We start from the raw sequence: 25,641 nt of genomic DNA, 5'->3' as shown, positions 1-25,641 counted from the left end.
CATGCCATGAGGCAGCTAAGCCTGTGCCCTCTGGAGCCTGCATGCAACAAGTAAAGAAAGAGGTCCTCATGCCACAGTGAAAAGATCTTGCATGCCACAATGAAGAAGCCCTGTGCTGCAGTTAAGACCCAATACAGTCAAATAAATAAATATTTAAAATATATAAAAATATTTTATTACATCATATCTTATATATAAATACATATAATATTATGTAGTATGGATTCCCAGGTAACTCAAACAGTAAAGAATTGCCTGCAATGCAGAAGACATGAGTTCAATCCCTAGGTCAGGAAGATCCCCTGGAGAAGGGCATGGCAACCACTCCAGTATTCTTGCCTGGAGAATCCCATGGACAGAGGAGCCTGGCAGGTCTACCATCCATGGGGTCACGAAGAGTCAGACACAACTGAGAGACTAACACTTTCTCAATAAGTTTTAGCTTTTTAAAGTTTTTTTTTTTTAATGTGGACCATTTTAAAGTCTTTATTGAATTTGTTATAATATTGCTTCTGTTTTTTTTGGTTTTTTGGCTGCAAGGCATGTGGGATCTTAATTCCCCACCAGGGATCAAAGACTCACTTGTGCATTGGAACACAGAGTCTTCACCACTGGACCAGCAGGGAAGTCCCTAACTTAATAGTTGAATAAGAGAGTGAGGAGAGAAGATAGTGGCCTCACAGCATTCACAGACAATCCTCTGAGGATCTATCACATTTCTGCATGTCTTGAAAGCAGAGATGTTGCTATGTTTATTCCAGACTATCCTCTAAGAGATGTTTATCTCCTTCCAAAATCAAGGGCAAGTTTGCTTAGAGCCCACTGTAAATGATTTGGGTTCTCTAAACTCAGGACTCCTCTTCTATGATGCAACCTGCTGAGTGTTCAGCCAACTCCTGGTCCCCTCACCATTGTTTCATGGGTATCAGCACTTGGGTAGCCAACAAAAATGTTGATATTCTGGCTATTGCCTTTGTCATGAATAACGGACATTCCTTTCTTTTTGGAACAGGAATCTTGTGTCTTCCACAGCATCTTTGGAACTGTTGCAGGCTAACTTGTAGAGAGAAAAACCTGACCCTTGACAGCACTTGACACACAGATATTACCTTAAGGAACTGCAAAGACACTAGAAAATCCCAATGAAATATATCAACACCTATGGTTTATCTTGAAAATAGACTTTTAGTAGGAAAGCATCTGAAGTACTGGGAGTTTAATGAATAATTGTACTTATGATTTCTAAGTTGTCACATTAAAATCGAGCTTTTCCCTTTATCCCAAACAAATATTTTCAATGAAAATGGAATGATATAAGTGAAAAAGAATGTCAGAAGTATTTTTTCACTACCTTCCTGTTTATTTACAAAGTGTTAGAGTTTCCCTCACTTATCTGGCATATTTAACTAGCTATTGAAAAACGATTCAAGAATCTTATTTCTTAAGTGAAGTCCTAAGAAACAATATATCTCTATGCACAGGATGCGAAAAGTGAATTCACAGCTAATGCTTCACAAAATATGACGCAGCTGAATGTGACCTACAGGAAATTATGCAGCAAGGTCTTTGGGCATAAAAATGTCAGAACAACAGGAGGCCGAAATGCAAAGGCTTTGCTTTACTTTCTGAAAAGAAAAATGACTCGAAAATGAATATAAATACTACACAGAAACATTTGAAACTCTCAGAATAACTTCCATGAAAATGATCAATGTTCCCATTTTTCTTAAGTGTCATGAAATATTCTGTATCTAATTACCTTTTGCCAACAACATTTTCCTCTCAGACGTTTCTGATGGCTCATCTGACCCATGCCATCATGTGCTGTGTGTGTCGTCATTTAGCTCTGCCTGACTCTTGGCAGCCCTGTGAGCTACAGCCCACCAGGCTCTGTCCATGGAATTTCAACAATTGACTTTTGTTTTACCACTGGGTATATCATCCACTACACAACAGAATATAACAGAAATACTGTTAACAAAAGTGAATGTTCTATTTTTCTACCTATCTTGTTCCACATTCTCCCCTCCCCCCCAAAAAAAACTTCTATAAATTAACAGGACATTTATCCATTTGTGAATAATGGTCACTAACTTTCTAATTCAATAAAGCACATGTCCATGGAATTTTCAAGGCAAGAATACCGGAGCAGGTTGCCATTTCCTACTCCAGGGGATCTTTCCCAATCCAGGGATTAAATCTGTATCTCCTGAATTGGCAGGCAGATTCATTACCACTGACCCACCTGGGAAGACCCCCCCCTCATGCCATAATACTTTGATATTTTAAAAGTCACTCAAATTAATGAAACCATTTCCTATTTGCCAAGCTCTTACACCTTACATGTCTTATCCCACTTAATCTCCAAGTCTGCATAACATTATTGCTACTATGCCAAAGTGATTACTTTGGCGTAACCATGTGGCATGTGAGATCCTAATTCCCCAACCAGGGATTGAACTGGCACTCTCAACATTTAAAGTGCAGTCTTAACCACTGGGCTGCTAGGGAAGCCTCCCTAAAACATTTTTCAAAATATACTTTTCTACATTCATTGTCACTGTTGGGTAGAGAATTACGTTAAAAATTCCAAGGTCATGGAACTGCCTTCACATGGGTCATAACGATTTGCTGTCCTCCACAGGCAGACATTTCTCCCAAACACATGATCTTTATGGACCAGGTAAAAGGGAAATTACCTTTGTCATTATTGGGAAAGCTACCCATAAATGCCCCACAGTTTTGAGATGGTATTGTCACCTGTACTCCTGAGGGACAGTTCAATTTTTTAAGTCTCTAAAATGGAGTCATTTTAGATAAGGTTTACCCTTCATTTATACATATATCATCAATTATTAAGTCATACAACCACTTTATTTTTCTATTTATGGCTTCCTCATCATCGCAATTGTTATTTATTAAGACAAGTGCTGTAATATGCATTTATTTAGTGCTATCCCATTCAACAATTATAATAAACCTTTACAGTATTAAGATCATCATTTTATAGACTATGAAACTAAAACTTAGAAAGACCGTGCATTGCTCCCAAAACCATATGTCTGTTTAGTGGATATTAAATCAGATTGAAATTTAGACCTTTTCAACCCCAGCAACTACTTCCATTTTAGCATGTTTCAATGTGGAACCCATAAGATTAAATATATATTGTTTATCTATTTATCAAATACTGATAGGGTATGTACTGCATGCCAAACCATGATGTATGCACTGGTATTTCAGCAGTAAGTTGTCCAAACAGTGTCTCTGTCTTCTGGGGTTTGACACATGGGAGCCAGATAATACACATAACTAAAAAGGGTAACTTCAGCTAGTGTTTAGTGTTATACTTCAGTTATCAGTTGCTGCATAATGAACCTCTCCAACACAAAAGGGGCTTAAAACCATAATTATTTTGTATATATCATGAATCTGTGGGTAGAGTGGACAGATCTGCTGGTCTTAACTAGGCTCACTTGTGAGGCTGGCCCCGACTCACACATCTGGGTATCGGTACTACGTGTCAGCTGGCCTTATCTCTCCATTACAGAGATAAATCAGCTCCTCATTAGAGCTTAGCCTGGACCTCCTGACATAAGGGGTGGAGCAAGAGAAGAAAAGCAGAAAGTGTTGATTCTGAATAATCTGAGATGCTTCATTCAAGCTTCCTATCAAAAGAAACACTGAAAATGATACTTATATATAGATATACATGTAAATCCATACATATGGATTAATAGACAAACATTTCTAGAGTTTTAGAGAAATACCAGAATGCTGAAATTTGACTGAAATCACAAATATTAGCCTGTCATGCAACATACAGTTAGGATAAGTGAAAGCATCTTCATAAAAGTAGACTAAAAATGCTTTTCACCCTGCTCTTCCCCACCCTCCCAGTTTGCCTCACCTCCTCCAGGACAAGAGAGCCCCTTTTTTTAAGAAATCAGAATACCTTCATTAGAAACTCTATTACATTTTGTCTTTCTAAGTCCAATTAAAATTACAATTGCATGAGAGTTACTGGGTGGGAATCAAAGCAGGAAAGAAACCAGGAGAGACACACTACAGCAGCCTGAAATTAAGGCCACCCCACATAAAGGGCGATAGAAGGGGTCCCTGCTTTGGCAAACGGCTATCACAGCTCTACCAGCACCAGACCCATCACAGAGTCAGAGAGCAGGAGTGCAGCCCCAAAAGATCCTGGCAACAATCATCTAGATGCCAGCCTGCCCACTTGTGAGCAGCAGGATAATGGCATCTCACAGCTCCATCACTCAGCCATCACCCTCAGGACACATTGGAAGTATGCCTGCGGGCAAGGAATCAAGACAGAAGGAGTAGACTGGAAGACCTGGGAAAATAATTCAGCATCTTAAGTAAGAAAAACAAAACCTCTTCCCTACTTAGTAAGGGGTAGATAAGCTCATTTGTCACGTGTTTTTAAATGCTTGTCTTTTCTCAGACATTCAATCCTGAATCCAGGATTCAATCCAGCACGCATACAGGCTGTCATACATTTTTATGACTCAGAGGACACTGAAGTTGAGCCCTTGGCGAAGAAGAATAGAGGTGCTAAATTTTTAATAGTAAATGTTGGAACAACAATTCTGCAAAAAGAGTTGTCTTGAAAATTGATTAATACTTAAAATTTTACATGTTTGTGAAATGTTAAAATGTGAATTTCATCTTTGAATGACACTTGATTCACATGGAGTTCTGGGTAGTTCATATATACTGCTGCTTCTTTGTCTGATAATTGCAAAAACTTACAAAAGTGACTAATCAGAATCTGACCCCAACCCAACACAAACATATACACTACATGAAACAGGGAAGGGAATTTCTTTTATTTTTGGTTAGAAACTATAATTGGATTTGGCATTTCCCTAGGAAACCAAGAACTCAGTTTTGCTTAATTTTGAATCAATCAATAGTCTTTTTAATAAAAAGAGTGAAGGATTTCATTAGAGACCACTGTCATTTAATCAGTAAATGAGTATGCACATTTGAGAACATTAATTAGAAATATATAGTCATCATTGTAGGAATTCAGTTACTTTTTGGACTCAGTTTGGTTGCAGATAAATTTTCAATGGAAATTTTAATTATCAGTCAGAAATGTTTATTTTTGGAATAAACAGATATCTCAATATCTTTCATGTTCAAGCTGCATACCATCACAGAACACAATGTAGCAAGGTAAGAATATGGTGTTTCACCTCTGTAAATGTTACCAAATCAGGTCTGCTGCTCACTACTCAAAAACCAACCCTCAAGAGGGAAAAATGTTGGTAGGAAGAAAAGCTGCTTTAATTAGAATTCTGGCAATCTGGGGGAGAAGGTGGACTAATGTCTATCAGTGTCCCGCACAAAACACCTCCAAAGATTCTGCTGGGCCATGAAGTTTTTAAAGAGAAACAGAAGTAATCTCAGTTAATCTTTGATATGGAGGGTTAGAGTCATTGCCATCTCCCATTGTGTGCAGGCTTGTCACTTTTTGTGTTCTTTAGATATTATCTTGTTCACACTGTTTGTGAGATGGATGAAGGGGAAGCTGGAGAAGAGATCTGGCCTGGATTAACTACTTATTTTTCATTTCTACTACTTCGATCTGTGGGAAGCATCAACATCTTAGGCAAAGTATGGCATGATGAAAGGATGTGGAAGGTGAGCTTGGGCTGAAGATGCGTAGAGCATGGGGTCAGCTGGTTTAAGGTTAGTGACAAAGGGGCCACTGCAGGGAGCTCCTTCCTGCCAAAAGCTGCTTACACAAGCTATTTATAAGCCTTGAAATCCACTTGCAATTCAATTAACTGGAGATGTTTAAGAATTGTCATTGTGTAATTTTTGCTTGCTTTTTACATTTGTGGAGATGTACGGGCCTTCCTGTTGCGTGTGGGAGTCCTGTGGGGTAGACCTCGGGTGGGCATCTGTGCGCTCAGCTGGATCTGTCCTCCCGTGAATGCTGGGAGGAACGCTGAGATGCTGAATGCTGAAAACCTCATGTCAGCATTTCAGGTTTTCTCAATACGTTGACAATCTTGAGGACTGATGGAGGAGGCAGACTAAGCCCAAGATACCTGATGCTGTTTTGTTGTTTTTGTTTGTTTGTTTTCAGCTTGAGAACAGGCTAGTGAATGGCAAATAAGAGTCGCTTTTCCCTATAATATCATGACTCCGCATCAACGTTGTTGCCAGTCATTTCTATGAGTTTTCTTGGGGTCTAAGTAATGGGAACTCAGAAATAAGGACAAATTCTCTTCCTTTTCTTCTTGTTATGATCCCAAGCCATGGTTTCTGCTGACAAGGAGAGCCTTTTGTTTTGAGCACAGCTGTCCGCTCCCTGTGATGACCACTACTGTTGGCATTGTGTGTTGGGGAAGGGATTCTGCTTTAGGACACATAGAGTGGAATGGTCCCTTATCATCTGGTGAAATCTTTGAGCTTCAACAGGAATAGAATTAAATGACCTCAACCTATCCCTCAATCTATGTGTCATTCAGTTTGAACACCACTTGTATTATGTCAACAGCCCAGCTCAAAGGAAGAGCACCAAGATAACACCACTACCCTTCTGACTCCTCATCCACAAAGCTTGGAGTCCAGTCTCACCCGTGGCTCCCCCTTGCTAAGGACACCTGAAAAAACAAATATGAAACTGCACTCCTTCTCAGGTGGGATTTGAACCCAGCCAAAACTCAGATTGGGGCTTGAACCCAAGAACCCTGACTTAGGAGGGGACTAGAGCCTACTGTCTTTTAAATGAAACTGCTCACCTGGTGTCAGGACTTACTGAAACTCAGATTCTTTTGTCTTGAAGCAGAAAAAATTCAGTGTGAGTCAAAGCAATAGGTAGAGAGTGAGTTTATTAGCATAGGATGTTTATTGGCATAGTGGGTAAGCAAGGAAGCACAGCCCTGAGAACACACAGGGCTACATCTTTATAATCAAAGAAAAAGCAAGAAGGGGAGAAGACCACCTTCCTCTTCATTTTTGAGTGCATGTCAAAGCTTACATCATTAGTTTCCCCTTTGACTCTACACAGTCTCACTGGGACAGTCATGAGCTATTTAAATCATATATTAACAAAGGAGTGGTGATAAACACTAAAATATGGCAGTTCATCCCAAGTTTCAGAAGAATGCTCCCTTTTGCCTCGTTTCTTTCCTTTCACCTATGTTTCTGTCTTGGCTACATCTAGAAGTGTTACTCTTCAAAGACCATTAACTCCCTGGCTTCACCTTACGGCATTCAGACCTCATCTCTATTGTCTTCTGTTTTAACTAACAGGATTTGTGACTTGAGCGTGCCTGGTGCTTGAATGCACCTGGTCTTCCTTCAAGACAGAGTGGATTGTTGGTAGACTACTGGGTTATTTTCTTGAGCGTCATTAGCTTACAACAGTCTCCCACACTCCCTTAAAATTCCCTTTCTATCATTAATTCCTAGTAGGATTTCTAAACTATTGAATTATCCTACTCTATCCCTATCAAATGTAATAAAGTAATGCAGTGACATCACACAGTAGTGAAAATGATTGAAAGCTACTCACATCAACATGGATGAGTCTCAGGAACACTGAGAAAGAGAAGAAAGACTCAGAAGTCTCTAGTGCACACTTCCTTTGATATGAATTTTCCAAACTAAACAATATATTTTACAAATTAAGTATATAGAGCTTAAACACATATTAAGCAAACTAAAAAATACTGTTAAAAATAAATATGTAGATGTAAAATATGAAGAAAATAAATGGAAATGATTGAAAAACAGTTCAGGGTTTGGTCATTCTCCAGACAAACTAATGCTCAGACCTGGGCTCCCGGGAGCTTTCGGGCTACAAGTGATGTGTATGTTCTCCTCTGAGGCGGTGCAGTCACTCTTCCTTACTCACTTTTCAACTCTATGTATGTATTCATTATTTCTATACTATATTCCAAAGTTTTTTAAAGGGTAAAAATTATAGAAAATAAATCTGAAATATAATACAAATGATGAGCAATTAAACTAATGCAAAGTATTTCTTTTTAAAAACAAAATATTTAAATCCCAAACTCCCAATTTATGCCCCCCCCACCTTTACCCTTCAGTAACCATAAATTTGCTTTCTATGTCTGTGGGTCTGCTCCTGTTTTATAAATAAGTTAATTTGTATCATTATTTTTAGATTACATATATAAATAACACCCTACAATTTCTGTCTTTCTCTGTCTGACTTACATCACTTAAAATATACACACTACTATATATATAAAATGGGCTTCCCAGGTGACACTAGTGGTAAAGAACCTGCCTGCCAATGCAGGAGACATAGGAGATGTGGGTTTGATCCCTGGGTCGGGAAGATCCCCTGGAGGAGGGCATGGCAACCCACTCCAGTATTCTTGCCTGAAGAATCCCACAGACAGAGAAGCCTGGCAGGCTACAGTCCATAGGGTTGCAAATAGTCAGACACAACTGAAGCAACTTAGCACAAATGCGTATATATAAAATAACCAACAAGGACCTACTCTGTAGTAGTCGCCCCCATTCTTTTTGGCACCAGGCATCAGTTTCATGGAAAACAGTATTTCCATGGACAGCGGGATGTCTTGGGGATGATTCAAGTGCATTACATTTTTGTGCACTTTATTTAAATTATTATTACATTGTGATATACTTTGAAATAATTGTACAACTCTCCATAGTGCAGCACCAGTGGGAGGCCTGGGCTTATTTTCCTATAACTAGATGGTCCCATTTGGGGATGATAGGAGACAGTGACACCCAAAGTGTATTGCTTGTGTCTAGATGAAGCTTCTCTTGAGTGCCTGCTACTCACCTCCTGCTGGGTGGCCCTGTTCCTAACAGGCCACGGACTAGCACTGGTCTGTGACCTGGGGTATTCTGCTCTATAGCACGGGGAGCTACATTCAACATTGTATAATAACCTTTAAGGGGAAAGAATCTGAAAAAAAGAATATATATATATATATAAACTATTTTAAAAAATTGTTAGTTAAAAAATAAAAAAGGAGGAAAGAAAGAAAAAGAGGGGGACAAATGAGATTTTAAAGATTAGGCTTTAAAAACAGATTTTAGCCTGCAAATAAAAAGAACTGGAGCAGAATTTTTGCAACAACGGCAAGTCATTTTTGTTGTTTTTACTGTTACTGTTCTTGTTGTCATTCAGTCTGTGCTATAGGTTGTGCTGTGGACTGTGCTGTAGATTGATTGGGCCTCTCTCTTTCCCACTAGCTGTATTACATGTCTGCTTGATGTTGCCATTAGGGAACGCTGGTTTATGTGACCAGTTCTGGATGCCTATAACAAAGGTCAAGAAAAACCAACACATTGTTGCTGAGCTTCCTGGCCTTTTGGTGTGCTAGCTGGGCTTTCTATGTTGTCCATTTTATCTTATTGTACTCTGATTTTCCATTCTTGTTTATTTGAGGGAATACACACAAGATAATATGAGTATGTTGGCAGAATGACAGCTGTAGTGGGATTTAGCACAGCTTTATGTAAAAGACATCTAGCCACATGTTGTTCTGACATACAACAAAGTGTGTGGCCTTATTGTTTTCACTTGGAAAAAATTACTCCAAGGTTGATTGCTTACAGATATGATGAAGAGGTTGGCAGAATAAATGGGGCAGTCCTATAGGACTTCATTGTGAGAAACGGTCAAAATATCAGGACCTTGAGATTTTATCTCCCGACACACAGAGGTATGGAACAAAGACCAGAAGAAAACATTTTTTTTTAATGCCCTGCTATGAAATCTCTGTGATTTATAACTTATAACATACTGTGTAACTTATAACATATGTATAACATCCTGTGTAAAAAGCAGCCCTAGTTCACATGGATGTATTTCCTTTTATTAAGATGAGCTGAGTAGGTCAATGACATATTTTCAAAACCTGTCAGAAGCATCCTAGCTATTGTCAGCAGTATTCCAGTTGTAGTGTTGCCCTACATCCTCCACAAGGGCCGCTGCATAGTTCCTACAACCCGCCAACACTACTGTTGCAGTGGCGTCATTGTCCTAGGATCATAATGTGAATGGCATTTACTAGAGTTGTGCAGCGGGGTGGCCTGGGCCCCTGAGCACCATCTTATAAAATATAATGAATGAGGGGTATCTGGGTAAGCTCAAACCCTACAGAACACTGTGTATCCCACAAAGGGCATGGTACAGCTGTTGAATGAACTGTATCCTTTGTCCAAATACATGTGTTGAAGTCAGCCCTAACTTCCATGTGACTATGCCTTTGAATAGGTGATTATGGCTAAATGAAGTCATTAGGATAGATACCTGACCCCAAAGAACTGATTTCTTTATAAAAAGGAAGAGACACCAGAGCTTGCTCTCTCCTTCCATGCATGCTGAGAAAGCAGGCCATGTGCGCACACAATGAGAAGACAGCTACGACCAGTCAAGGGAAGAAGCCGCAGAATGACAACTACTTTGCTGGTTCCTGGAGGCTTCTAGCCTCCAAAGTGATGAGGAGCAAACCTCTGTCATTTAACCCCCACTCCAACCCCAAGTCTACAGTTTTTGTTGTGACATTGTAAGAAGAATAAAACAGGAATATAAGCTCTTTAGTGCAAAATTTTACTAGCAATTTTGTTTCTATTTAGAGTGCTACCCTTCCTATTCCTCTCCATCTACTCACAAGCAACTTCATAATATGCATCTTTGCATCCTGAACATCCATGCCAGGTGATCTCCCAAAGTGCCTTTCTTCATCTTTCCGTATATGTCATCCTGCTAGCAACTGACATTAATAGCATGTTTTCACCATTCATAACTTATGTTCCAATGATCTGTGTGTGTAAACATGAGCTATTCCTGTCGTTATCCTGTCAGTAAAAGGCAGTTGCTGAGAACAGAAACTTTTCTTTCCTTCATATTGAATATATTGACGAGTTTTGTCAGCCCTGTGTCAACATATTCCTTGAGACTGAGCATGTTGCCTTAGATCCAGCTCCATCTGTTGAATTTTAACTACATCACCTGTCACTTGGACAATATCAGTAACTTCCTAGACACATTTATCTTCTACTGCTCTAGTTTCCTTACAGGCTAATCTTTTCATAGAAGCCATTGTGATCTTTTTAAAATGTAAGTTCATATAGCATCACTTATCTGCTTAACCACCAATGCCACCATCTTGTTGCAAGTCACAGTAAAAAAATCAAAGGTTGTCCTAACTGGGATCATTTAACTTATCTTGTTTGGTCATTTCAGAAGTGAAGGACTGAGAGTTTCGAAGTGGGCAAGAGTCTTCCTGAGTCACATTCAACATAACAGCTGCAGAACTGGGACTGTGCCTAACGCCAGTGCCAACTATTTATCACACCACATGGGGTACAATGTTTCCTTTTAGTAGCGATGAAAGAAAGACAATCTTTGAGAAAGCAGATTCACAGAAGGAAATGCCTGGTTGGAGGACAGAAATTTGTGATAAATAATATCTTTTATTCTGGCTCCCAGAATCTATCTGAAAGAATGAGTTTCCATTATGTGTGTTTTTCATTGCAAATTAATTTGTATGTTTCATGCAAATTATAGCTATGATTAATAAACAGCACATTAATCCATTTGTTCACTCACTTCTCAAATATTGTTGTGTATCTCCTAAATCCCACGCATTATTGTAGGTATTAGAGAAAAGTAGTTAGCAAAATACACACATATGTATAAATTCAGTTAAATAAAATTATAAAAGTTAATTGGTTTAGAATTATGATATGAAAGAAATCAAAACTGAAAAATTAGCGATTTACATCTGCACAACGTACAAAAGACAGACAATGTACAGAAACTTCAGTAAAGCATGGAGTATGTCAGATCCAAATAAGTGTTGTAAAATCAAATAGGGAAGAGCTAGGAATAATTTGGGGGTGGAATAAAAGATGTAATTTAGGTTGAGGATCCAGGAGAGTTTTCCTAGACAAGTTCAGTGATTTGGCTACAAATCTGAAAGAAATGAAGTAGTGATCCACTTGGGTACATGAGAAAGAACAGCTGGCAGAGTAGAGTTGGTGCAAAGGCCATGAGGCCCGAGTGTGTGAAGACAGGTTAGTCAGTGCAGGCAGAGCAGAATGAACAGGGAGGGGGTGCTACCAAGGTAGACAGATAACAGGTCATGCCAAAAGTCGGGGGCTGGTGTGAGACCTCAGCTTTTTCTCTGAGATGGAAACCCTTGGGAGGCCTGAGCAGAGCAATGGGTCCAGGCTGAAACAGCAGCAGGGGAGAGGCAGTGGTACACTTTGAAGACAATTATAACAATCCAGGCATCTGAAGTGTGGGCAATTCTGAGTCACCTCCACACAGGTCCCATCTAATACCGTAGATTGTCTGACTAAAAACTCACCCAATCTTGTCTAGGTAACCAACCAGACTAATACATCTTCCCCATTCCCTTGGAAACACGGCTCAGTTCAGTTCTCTTTCACTCAGCTACCTTGCAGGTGGGATGCTTGCCAATTATCCCACCTATCTTCTTCAAAAATCTTTTAGGCTAATTTTATTAATTGATTATTTTATGCATTGATTTACTGTGTAATCCAAACAAATATTATGTAAATAAATTAAACATGTATACAAAAGTCATTATATGAAGATCATGTGAAATTTTTGAAAAACTGATAAAAGTAGTGTGTTTTAAAAATATTGAATTAGGTGGAGATGATTTTAAAGACTAGGGTAAAGGAAAAATCTATAAAGATGCTTTACTCAGATTGTTTTAAAAATCTATTTAAGTAAAGTATCTATGTTTAAGTAAACCAAACTAAATGCAAATATTGATACAGATATGTGCAATTATTTTAATTAAAATAAAATATCTAAGCCTAACTCAATGATTCTTTACTTTAAATGTATGTTTTCAATTACTCAGCCTATAATCTCTACTCCTGATAGAAGCTTCCTATTAGAATATGTGTAATGTCAAGTAATTAAGGAAAACTATAAAAATTCAGTATTTGAAATTTTATCTGAAAGCAAACATAACAAAGAATAGTAATTGATGCTATCTACAAAGCATAGAACTATTGAAGCAAGTATTCACCATAGACTGTTGTGCTATATTCATATATGCTTTCTGTTCTGTTCAGTTGCTCAGTCGTGTCTGACTCTTTGTGACCCCATGAACCACAGCATGCCAGGCCTCTCTGTCCATCACCAACTCCCAGAGCTTGCCAAAACTCATGTCCATTGAGTCTGTGATGCCATCCAACCATCTCATCCTCTGTCATCCCCATCTCCTCCTGCCCTCAATCTTTCCCAGCATCAGGGTCTTCTCAAATGAGTCAGCTCTTCACATCAGGTGGCCAAAGTATTGGAGTTTCAGCTTCAACATCAGTCCTTCCAATGAACACTCAGGACTGATCTCCTTTAGGATGGATTGGTTGGATCTCCTTGCAGTTCAAGAGACTCTCAAGTGTTTTCTCTAACACCACAGTCCAAAAGCATCAATTCTTCAGCTCTCAGCTTTCTTTATAGTGCAACTCTCACTTCCATACGTGACTCCTGGAGAAACCATAGCCTTGACTAAATGGACCTTTGTTGACAAAATAATGTCTCTGCTTTTTAATATGCTGTCTACGTTGGTCATAACTTTCCTTCCCAGGAGTAAGTGTCTTTTAATTTCATGGCTGCAATCACTATCTGCAGTGATTTTGGAGCCCCCCCAAAATTAAAGGCTGACACCGTTTCCACTGTTTACCCATCTATTTGCCATGAAATGATGTGACCAGATGCCATGATCTTAGTTTTCTGAATGTGGAGCTTTAAGTCAATTTTTTCACTCTCCTCTTTCACTTTCATCAAGAGGCTTTTTAGTTCCTCTTCACTTTCTGCCATAAGGGTGGTGTTATTTGCATATCTGAGGTTATTGATATTTCTCCCGGCAATCTTGATTCCAGCTTGTGCTCCTTCCAGCCCAGCGTATCTCATGATGGACTCATGCAGAGTTAAATAAGCATGACTTATTTAAGCAGACTTATAAGTTAAATAAGCAGGGTGACAATATACAGCCTTGACATACTCCTTTTCCTATTTGGAACCAGTCTGTTATTCCATGTCCAGTTCTAACTGTTGCTTCCTGACCTGCATACAGGTTTCTCAAGAGGCAGATCAGGTGGTCTGGTATGCCCATCTCTTTCAGAATTTTCCACAGTTTATTGTGATCCACACAGTCAAAGGCTTTGGCATAGTCAATAAAGCAGAAATAGATGTTTTTCTGGAACTGTTTTGCTTTTTTGATGATTCAGCAGATGTTGGCAATTTGATCTCTGGTTCCTCTGGCTATTCTAAAGCTAGCTTGAACATCTGGAAGTTCACAGTTCACATATTGCTGAAATATATGTTTTAGCTAACTGCAAATAGAACTTTAAGGTAGAATTTCTGTGATTCAGTTTTTCCCCATAGCAATAGAGACTGGCAAATATAAAAAATATGTAAAACTAAATCTACCAAATTAAATACAAACAAAAAGCAAAACTAGCCAGCTCCTCACAAATTTCCATGGTGTTTTGTGTCAGTATCGTGAATATTCAAATGATATATTAAAGCAATCTACAGATTCAATGCAATTAATATCAAATTACCAATGGCAATTTTGACAGAATTAGAACAAAAATTTTTACAATTTGTATGGAAACACAAAAGACCCTGGATAGCCAACATAATCTTGAGATAGAAGAACAGAGCAGAAGGAATGAGGAGTCCCAACTTCAAACTATACTACAAAGCTACAGTAATCAAAGCAGTATGGTACTGGCACAAAAACAGAAACATAGGCAGATGGTCCAGGATAGAAAGCTCAGAGGTAAAACCATGAACCTGTGGTCACCTAATCTATGATAAAGGAGACAAGAATATACAATGGAAAAAAGACAGCATCTCCAATAAGCAGTGTTTGAGATCTGTACAAGTACATGTAAAAGAATGAAATTAGAACACTACCTAACACTATAAAGGAAAATAAACTAAAAATGGATTAAAAACTTAAATGTAAGGCTAGACAGTATAAAACTCTTAGAGGGGAAAAAAAAAGGAAAAACATTCTTTGACATAAATCTCAGCAAGATCTTTTTCAGCCCACCTTCTATTTTTTTTTTCCATTTATTTTTATTAGTTGGAGGCTAATTACTTTACAATATTGTAGTGGGTTTTGCATACATTGACATGAATCAGCCATGGATTTACATGTGTTCCCCATCCTGATCCCCCCTCCCACCTCCCTCTCCATCCCATCCCTCTGGGTCTTCCCAGTGCACCAGCCCTGAGCACTTGTCTCATGCATCCAACCTGGGCTGGTGATCTGTTTCACCCTTGATAGTATACTTGTTTCAATGCTGTTCTCTCTGAACATCCCACCCTCACCTTCTCCCACAGAGTCTAAAAGTCTGTTCTGTACATCTGTGTCTCTTTTTCTGTTTTGCATATAGGGTTATCATTACCATCTTTCTAAATTCCATATATATGTGTTAGTATACTGTAATGGTCTTTATCTTTCTGGCTTACTTCACTCTGTATAATGGGCTCCAGTTTCATCCATCTCATTAGAACTGATTCAAATGAATTCTTTTTAATAGCTGAGTAATATTCCATGGTGTATATGTACCACAGCTTCCTTATCCATTCGTCTGCTGATGGGCATCTAAGTTGCTTCCATGTTCTGGCTATTATAAACAGTGCTGCAACAAACACTGGGGTGCACGTGTCTCTTTCAGATCTGGTTTCCTCAGTGTGTGTGCCAAGGAGTGGGATTGCTGGGTCATATTGCAGTTCTATTTCCAGTTTTTTAAGGAATCTCCACACTGTTCTCCATAGTGGCTGTACTAGTTTGCACTCCCACCAACAGTGGGAAGAGGGTTCCCTTTTCTCCACACCCTTTCTATCATTTATTGCTTGTAGACTTTTGGATAGCAGCCATTCTGACTGGCGTGTAATGGTACCTCATTGAGGTTTTGATTTGCATTTCTCTGATAATGAGTGATGTTGAGCATCTTTTCATGTGTTTGTTAGCCATCTGTATGTCTTCTTTGGAGAAATGTCTGTTTAGATCTTTGGCCCATTTTTGGATTGGGTCATTTATTTTTCTGGAATTGAGCTGGAGGAGTTGCTTGTATATTTTTGAGATTAATCCTTTGTTTCTTCATTTGCTATTATTTTCTCCCATTCTGAAGGCTGTCTTAAAAATATGGAACACATCACAAATTTGAGTGTCATCCTTGCACAGGGGCCATGCTAGTCTTCTCTGTATCGTTCTAATTTTAGTAAATGTGCTGCCAAAGTGAGCACTCAGCCCACATTCTAAAATAATAAAAATAAAAGTAAAAATAAACAATTGAGACCTAATCTGCCTGCAATGTGGGAGACCTGGGTCCAGTCTCTGGGGGTGGGAAGATCTCCTGGGTCTTCCACTCTACTATTTGGCCTGGAGAATGCCATGGACTGTATAGTCCATGCGGTAGCAAAGAGTTGGAAACGACTGAGCCACTTTCACTTTCATTTTCTTTGGGACCTAATTAAAGTTTAAATCTTTTACACAGCCAAGGAAACCATAAACAAGATGAAAGACAATGCTCAGAATGGGAGAAAATATTTTCAAAGGAAGCAATAGACAAGGAATTAATCTCCAAAATATATAAACAGCTTATGGAACTCAAGATAAAAAACAAACAAACAAACAAACAATCTGATCAATAAATGGGTGGAAGATCTAAATAGACATCTCTCTAAAGATGACATATGGATGGCCAAGAAACATATGGAATGATGCTCCTTATCACTAATTATTAGAGAAATGCAAACCAAAACTACAGTGAATTATCACCTGGTACTAGCCAGAATAGCCACCATCAAAAAATCTAGAAACAATAAATGCTGGAGAGGGCATGGAAAAAAGGGAAACCTTCTACATTGTTGGTGGGAATGGAAAATGGTACATCCACTGTGGAGAATAGTATGGAAGTTCCTTGAAGAACTAAAAATAAAACTGCTATATGACCCAGAAATCCCACTACAGGAAATATACCCTGAGAAAATAACTCAAAAGGACACATGTACTCCAATGTTCATGGCAGCACAATTTACAGTAGCCAGGACATGCAAGCAGCTTAGATATCCATCAACAGATGAATCAGTTAAGAAAATGTGGTACATATATACAATGGAATATTTCTCAGCCATTAAAAAGAATGAATTTGAGTCAGTTCCAGTGAGGTAGATGAACCTAGAGCCTGTTACACAGAGTGAAGTAAGTTATAAAAAAAAAACAAATATTGCATATTAATATGTGTGTGTGTGTGTGTATACACACACATACATATATATATATATATAAAATCTCGGGTAATGGTATTGATGAACCTATTTGAAGGGGAAGAATGGAGATGTAGATATAGAGAATGGACTTAGGACACAATAGGAGGAGATAGTCGGACAGATGGAGAAAATAGCTTTGACATATATACACTACTGCGTGTAAAAGTAATTATAGATAACTAGTGGAAAGCTGCTATGTAACAGGATCTCAGCTCTGTGGTGATCTAGATAGGTGGAATGAGTGAGGAGGGTGTAGGCAGGGTAGGGGAAACAAAAGAGGTGGGGATATATGTACACTTATGGCTGATTCACAATGCGGCAGAGCAGAAACAGCACAACATTGCAAAGCAATTTTTCTCCAATTAAAAAAGAGAATCTGATCCCATCAAAAAAAAAAAAATGAGAACTAAGAATGGTTAGAATATAGAAAGAGATTCTTCAATGCCTAGTGTTCAAAGGTTTTGTATTCAGGATGTTTTGTTGTATCACAGTACTTAGGGAACATTATAATCTTTCACAGACTCTTTCTAATTGAGGTGTAATTACAGAAATTGTACAATAAGTGATGCAAATGTAGCATAGTACTGTACTCCTGGCGCCATCTTCCTCTCTCTTATTTTTATGGTGAATAGATAAGTGTCTTTTATTGAATCAAATCCACCTTCTAACCTGGATACTTCCCTAACTCTGGCTACTCAGTATCCCTGCTGGTTCAATGTTGTCCTCAGAACATTTTTTTTTTTATATATCCAACAGAGTTATGTGAAATAGAGCATAAAAATATAGGCACTGAACACAGAAAATAACAAGCATTTGATCAATAACTGCAGATGTAACTTTTTAAATAATTTTAATTATTTATTTTTTTGCTGCAGTCTTTAATTTAAAATTTTTAGGGCAGACTGGCAGACTGGAAAGTTGGGAGAGAATTGATATTACAGTCTTCTTATTTTCCAGAAAACCTCAGTATTGCTCTAAAGGCCTCCACTGATAGGGGAGCCCCACCCTCATTGTTGAGGTTCGTCTCCTTTCCTTGATGTCAGTTGGCTGTAAATATGGACCACATCTTCAAAATACTTAGATTAATGTTAGATTAAACAACTGAATACTATAGCCTAATGAATTTAGCACATGAAACAGACCATCACATAATGTTAAGGCAGCCATACACAATATGTAAACAAATGGATGTGTAGATGTTGCTGTTCCAATAAAACTTGATTTAGTTTGAATTTCATAAACTTTTCACGTTACCTATTATTTTTTCCCTTAAAGACTACAAAATATACACACCATGTTTAGCTCACAGACAGACCATATAAATCAGGCAGTGTGCCAAATCTGTCCCAGTTGCTGATGCCCTACTCCAAGACAATGCATTGCATGTGTTATCTACATTAATGATAAATATATTAAAATTTTGTTTTAATCACATTGAGTGACAATAAGAGAGGTTTTGGGGGGACCGGGATGGGGAATACATGTAAATCCATGGCTAATTCATTTCAATGTATGACAAAAACCACTGCAATGATGTAAAATAATTAGCCTCCAACTAATAAAAATAAATGAAAAAAAAAAAAAAAAAAAAAAAAAAAGAGAGGTCTTGATAATATGTCCTAACTCAGAGCAGTGTAATGCAGAAATTGGAGCATGGTCTTGGTTTCTGACATAGGTTGTACTCTTGAACCAGAAGGTGCTTCTTGAGCATTTTAAAGCAATAGTCTAAACTTCAGTAAATGTTTGGGAAATCCCATGGACAGAGGAACTTGGAAGGCTACAGTTCATGGGGTTGCAATTGAGTCAGATGTGACTGAGAGACTAAACAACAATAACAAGAAAGTGTTTTGTGTGTTTTCCCTATGAATTAAATGATATAAAGAAAAAAATTAAAAACAAGTCTGTAGACAGAATAAACACTAAGCAAAAGATAGCTACTGCTATTATCAGTGATAGCATCTTTTGGCCTTATTGTGGCCAAAACACTGGTTATGTAATTATCAGTTTTGGCAATTTAATGACCTAACAATGCAAAAGAAACATCATTAAGAAAGAAAAGTAGTATTTCATACAAAATATATAATAAAAAATATTCTTAAGTTGACACATAATTTTCCCGTAGAGAAGTGAATGGCAACCCACTCCAATATTCCTGCCTGGAGAATTCCATGGACAGAGGAGTCTGGTGGGCTCCATGGAGTCTCAAAGAGTTAGACACAACTAAATGACTGACACATACATACACATTTGTAACTGAGCAAACAATATTTTCAAAATATAAAAGGTATGATCTTCATTAGAAGTGCCTTCATTTTTTCCACATATCCACTTGAATTCTCCAAAGTCTCTTAAAATCAAACAAAATCTAAAATGTGTATTTTTTCACAGTTCCTAACCTTTACCTGTCTTCCAGCAGCCCCTTGCTTCTGCACATTTAATCTTTAGATAGTACTTCCCGAGATCTTGTGCTTGTGCCATGCAGTGGGCCAACACTCTCCTTGAGAATACCTGTGGGGGAAAATAAACTTCCTTCCACTGATTCTGTTTAAAATTAAATCTCATGTACACATATTCTTAATAATTACTTTCTTGTATAACTAAACTTTTCTACACAGTTAAAGAATCATTTTCTTCTTCCATAAATTTGAATATTTCAGCACTGACAATTTTATTCATAGGTAAATAATGTCCTCTATGATACTTAAATAATCTATCATGGGCTTTTAGCATCCATTTTTAGTCTCCCTCTTATCTATTTGAATTTTTTATGCGAGTCTCAATTTCCACACATCACCTTCTTAACCTCCTGAGACATTGCACATTGAATTTCTCCTTCTGAAATGAATGACAGTTTGGTGCTGACATTAAAGTTCTCCTTCCTTTCAAAACTCTCCATAACTTGTGTCTTCTACAAAGGCCTTGCACTTCAGCAACTCTCTAGACATCAGCACCCTTCTCTGTGCTCCACACCATCTTCCTTCCCATCACGTTCAGTTCAGTTCAGTTGCTCAGTCGTGTCCAACTCTTTGTGACCCATGGACTGCAGCATGCCAGGCTTCCCTACCATCACCAACTTCCAGAGTTTGTTCAAATTCATGTCCATTTAGTTAGTGATGCCATCCAACCATCTAATTCTCTGTCAATCCCTTCTCCTCCTGCCTTCAGTCTTTTCCAGCATCAGAGTCTTTTCTAAGGAGTCAGTGCTCCACATCAGGTGGCCAAAGTATTGGAGCTTCAGGCTTCAGCATCAGTCTTTCCAATGAATATTCAGGACTGATTTCCTTTAGGGTTGACTGGTTGGATCTCCTTGCAGTCCAAGAGACTCTCAAGAGTCTTCTCCAACGCCACAGTTCAAAAGCATCAATTCTTCTGTGCTCAGCTTTCTTTTAGTCCAACTAAAATACTTTCTTTTAGTCACGTTCATATATGACTACTGGAAAACCCATCACAATTGTGCCTAAAACAAGATTTGCACTCAGTCACTCATTCACATCTCTTTGCAACCCCATGGACTACAGCCTTCCAGTCTCCTCTCTTCATGGGATTCTCCAGGCAAGAATACTGGAGTGGGTTGCCATTTCCTTCTCCAGGGGATCTTTCTGACCCAGGGATCAAACCCTGTCTCCTGCATTGGCAGGCAGATTCTTTACCACTGGACCATCTGAGAAGCCCTAAAAAAAGAATCACCCAAGGCTTAGAAAATTAACCATTATTAATTAAACAAAGACCTGTTGCTACCAAACCCTATGTGAAGTTCAACTGAGTTGCCATCTATGAGGATTAGCTCAGCTGTCACTCAGCAACCACAGTGTAAAGCATTCACTTTTGTCAAGTTTTAAAGGATCATAGCCAAAATTACTGCTTATTTTCTCTTTCTGTACATGTGTATTGCTTCTATAAACCACAGGACCATGGGACTGTTACCGGTCCTTGCCTTCAAGTTCTTTGGAGGTCATTTAAAGTACATTTTATGTCATGCTACATGTGTCAGTTCAGTTCAGTCACTCAGTCATGTTCGACTCTTTGTGACCCCACGGACTGCAGCACGCCAGGCCTCCCTGTCCATCACCAACTCCCGGAGCTTGCTCAAACTCATGTCCATCAAGTTGGTGATGCCATCCAGCCATCTCATTCTCTGTCACCCCCTTCTCCTCCTGCCTTCAATCTTTCCCAGCATCAGGGTCTTTTCTAATGAGTCAGTTCTTCGCATCAGGTGGCCAAAGTATTGGAGCTTCAGCTTCAGCATCAGTCCTTCCAAAGAATATTCAGGACTGATCTCCTTTAGGATGGACTGGTTGGATCTCCTTGCAGTCCAAGGGACTCTCAAGAGTCTTCTCCAACACCACAGTTCAAAAGCATCAATTCTTCGGTGCTCAGCTTTCTCTATGATCCAACTCTCACATCCACATACATTTTCACTCCTGGAAAAACCATAGCTTTGACTAGACAGACCTTTGTTGGCAAAGTAATGTCTCTGCTTCTTAATATGCTACAAGTATTAGTCCACACCAAATTAATACTCTAAAGGTGATGGCAATCATCTCAGATTTAACTGCTCTAAGAGAGGTGGGGTGGTGAATATTTAGATCTTTCTTACCTACTAGTATTCTATTTACTCTAGCTTGGATAATTGTCATTTCTATATATACCTTGCTAGCTTTATATTTAAGAGATTAACCAGACTTCCCCAAAGTTCATTTTGTATACATCATATAGTCAATATTTAGTCAGTCCACCCGATACATGCCCCCCAGTTTGGGCAAAGATTCACACACTCTTTTAAAGTGGAGTATTAGGAGACAGTGCTTCCTTTTTCTAACAGTTGTTCCTTGAACAAAGTGGTTTGAACTGTGTGGTTTCATTTATATATGGATATTTTCAATAGTAAACATTAGAGTACTACATGGTCCAAATCATACTTGGATTAGCCCTCATATTGTTCAAGGGTCAACTGTATATATAAATTATTGGACATTGAAAAACCAAATGCAATTGAATAAAAATATAGCTAATTTCATTTCTGTTATTTGTTTTTATTGGCAAAATAAAGTTTATTGTGAACATATTATAATATTAGATCTTTACTGCTCATTATTTTTCTATATGCTTTTCTAGTAGTTTTCTTAGGTTCTCTCCTCAGACACTTCTTTTTATCACACCTATTGTCTTTTCATTATATCTTTTAATTTTAGGGTATAATCACCTTTCTGGAATTTTCTAGACTTTTAAAAAATTTAAATATTTTTGTTTTTTATCCTATAAAATCCTTACTAACTATAATTTCAAATTGATATAGAATTTTACAGAAATGAAAACTGTACTATAAACATTATGAAATGTTACACATGTTTCATACAGATATTTGATTAACAAAAAAGTTATTAGTCTATCTAGTCTAAGCATATATTGTAAGAATTAGTTCTATCTAGAAAACAAAGGAAAACATTTTGGAACAGGCATCTCAATGATATCAAAGTAAAGGTTAATCTTTATCAATTTATTTGGACTCTAACATTATTAAATCAGTGCTGATTTTTCCAAGGCAGAGATGTCAAGTTACCCTGATTTACAGTGAGACGGTAACACTGAGAGGCAGATCAAATGGAGAAACTCCCATAATTTGTGTGTTACAGAAAATACCTCATAATTCAATTTGGAAATATATACTAGTGACAGTATGAAATAAATTGTCAAAAGGCAATTGGGGATTCTAGAAAAAAATCTATTTAGCTCACACAATATATGACTTTCATTATTGTCAGGTCTCACCAAGTTGGAAAGCAAAGTAAACCCACTCGTTTGTATGTGTGCTCCTTTTAAAAATACTATAAATACTTCATAAGCATTAATATTTCAATAGAATAAAAGATATTAACCTACATAAAAATTTCAAATATTTTAAAGCGGCTTTGCATATCATTTGATATACTAACTGAAGCAGTGATTATTAAAACAAGAATCACCAAGACGTTCTATCTGTCAACATTCTTAGGAGATAAGAGGCACTATGGATATAACTGTAATGTCATTAATTCAGACTATTACCCTCTGAATATTTTATTCTTAATATTTTAAGAACAGAGACTGTTTTCCATACTAAACAAATTCTATTTGTGGATTTTGTCTTTGATCATCCTTTAAAAGTAAAATATCAAAGCAATTTATTCTTGAAGTGAAGAGATAAGCATATTTCCTTTAAAGATAGAGAATTATCTGGTTAGATACTTAAATAGCATAAAAATAGAAAATAATCTCTGAAATGTGTTGATTGAAAGTTGCAAATAAATATAGAGGATCAATATTTAAATTAGGTGGTGCTCCTATCACAAACTTTATGTTTGCAATGAGTAAAAGCCTATACAAATTAGCATAAAAGTAAATGTGAAGATATAGCACATAGCAGGTGAGTGCTTTACGCTGCCTCCCCGCCCCCCCCCACCCCATCTCCTTGATCCACCAGGTCTCAGCACAGCTGTTTTGGGCTGGTCCAGGCACATTACAGCCTCTTACCTCTGTCACAAAGTGTCTGTTTTATTTTCTAGTGGCTCTCCCCACAACAGGGACAAGCCACCCAGCTCATCAGCAGAACCCAGAGTGCAGGAGATGGGTGCCCACCAAGGGAAACAGAACTTGCTGGGCCATTTACTTAGCTTTATGGTCTTTGGTGAAAAACTGTAAGGAATGCATGGGCTTCTCAGGAGGCCCCCAAAGGAAGTAAGTGTCATTTGCCATAGCTTATAATGCTCCTTTATCAGGTTTTCCCTTTCTTGTCTCATTCCCCCCTTTAATTCCATTCCCAGGAATCACTTCCCAACTATTGTGTCAAAAGCCATGTTTCAGGTTCTGCTTTCAGTGGAATCTGAGGATACAGGACACAGACCTCTCTCCCAAATTTCAGCAAATATTTATGGGCGTGCAGGGCATGAAGAATGTACTAGTCCCTCATAAGTGTTCTCTGTTATGTCTACTGGGAAATAAAAGCACCATCTAAAAATTGCCAACTGTGTTTTGTTCTGCAGACAGGCTGAGGACTCAAACCCAGGACATAGCTTCTCAAGTAACTCTGAGGGACTGCTCCACAGAGAGGAGACAAGATATATAGGGGGTTTTGCAACAAAAACCAGGTAGTTGAAACATCAAAAGATTACAGATATTTAAAGAAAATCAGGTATCTTGGATCTTCCCAGGATCTTCCCAGGTGGTGTTAGTGGTAAAGATCCCATCTGCCAGTGCAGGAGACATAGAGACATGAGTTCGATCCCTGCATCAGGAAGATCCAGTGGAAGAGGACAAGGAAACCCACTGTATTTATTCTTTCCTGGACAATCCCATGGACAGAGGAGCCTGGTGAGCTATAGTCCACAGTCCATAGAGTCACAAAGAGTCAGACATGACTGAAGTGACTTAGTATGCACACACAAACACACACACAGATATCTTCAGTTAAGGAATTTAGCACTTTTCTATGTATGGGGAGTTCTAAGAGTCTGGGCTCATCAAAACAGTTGTTTTGATATGCATCTTAGCTATCTGGGGTGTATATCCTCTGTTTCCACACTCTGAGTTATCTCAGTGTACACCATTGGGAACAGCTGAGTGATTAATGACTATGTTCCAGCATCCTTTGTTTACTGATTTGGCAGTTAAAAATCTTAGTCTACACTTACATTTCCCTCTCTTGAGTTTCTCTGTCTCTATGTCATTTGTTTTTTCAGAAGTTGAGCAGTTTAATTCTGTTTTTGGCTTGTTTATCTTCTGTAAATCCATACAATAAAGATCTCATCATCTAGTCCAGGCAACTTATAAACACATTATCCTAAACAAAGACAACTTTACCATGAGAAGAACTTTTGTTAACTGTTAGCCATTTAATGTGTTCATAAATAAGTAGTATTCTTAAGGTTTATATTTATCAGACATCTTTCTTGTTTATATTTATTCTTGTTTATATTTATATTAATATATTATATAATATATTTATGTAAATATATTCTTGTTTATATTTATCATACATCTTTATTCCCTTCCTATGCCAAGAGATATATGCCATATTTTAAAAAATTATTTACTTGTGGTGGAGCAGCAGCTGCATGGTGCTGGAGTGACTTTGAGGAGATACCCCATGTCCAAGGGCAAAGGAGAAGCCCCAGCAAGATGGTAGGAGGGGCGAAATCATGTTTAGAATCAAACCCCATTCCTGCCAGAGACACTCAGAGGGCTCAAACAAACCTTGTGCACACCAGGACCCAGAGACCCCACAGAGACTGAGACAGAACTGTGTTTGAGTGTCTCCTGTGGAGGTACGGGTCAGC

The 25,641-nt window shown here is 38.1% G+C and overlaps 1 non-coding gene across 1 annotated transcript; it reads right to left on the bottom strand.

The window, feature by feature from the left end:
* Positions 1 to 16,196: 16,196 nt before the first annotated feature.
* LOC139033894 (U6 spliceosomal RNA) lies at positions 16,197 to 16,303 on the bottom strand. Its single transcript, XR_011486382.1, has one exon. It is a non-coding gene; the product is annotated as a U6 spliceosomal RNA (small nuclear RNA).
* Positions 16,304 to 25,641: the final 9,338 nt, after the last annotated feature.

The sequence above is a fragment of the Odocoileus virginianus genome, unplaced genomic scaffold (assembly GCF_023699985.2).
Source record: "Odocoileus virginianus isolate 20LAN1187 ecotype Illinois unplaced genomic scaffold, Ovbor_1.2 Unplaced_Contig_7, whole genome shotgun sequence".
Taxonomy (NCBI): Eukaryota; Metazoa; Chordata; class Mammalia; order Artiodactyla; family Cervidae; genus Odocoileus; species Odocoileus virginianus.
The sequence above is the reverse complement of the archived record's forward strand: the minus strand, read 5'-3'. Positions and strand labels throughout refer to the sequence as shown.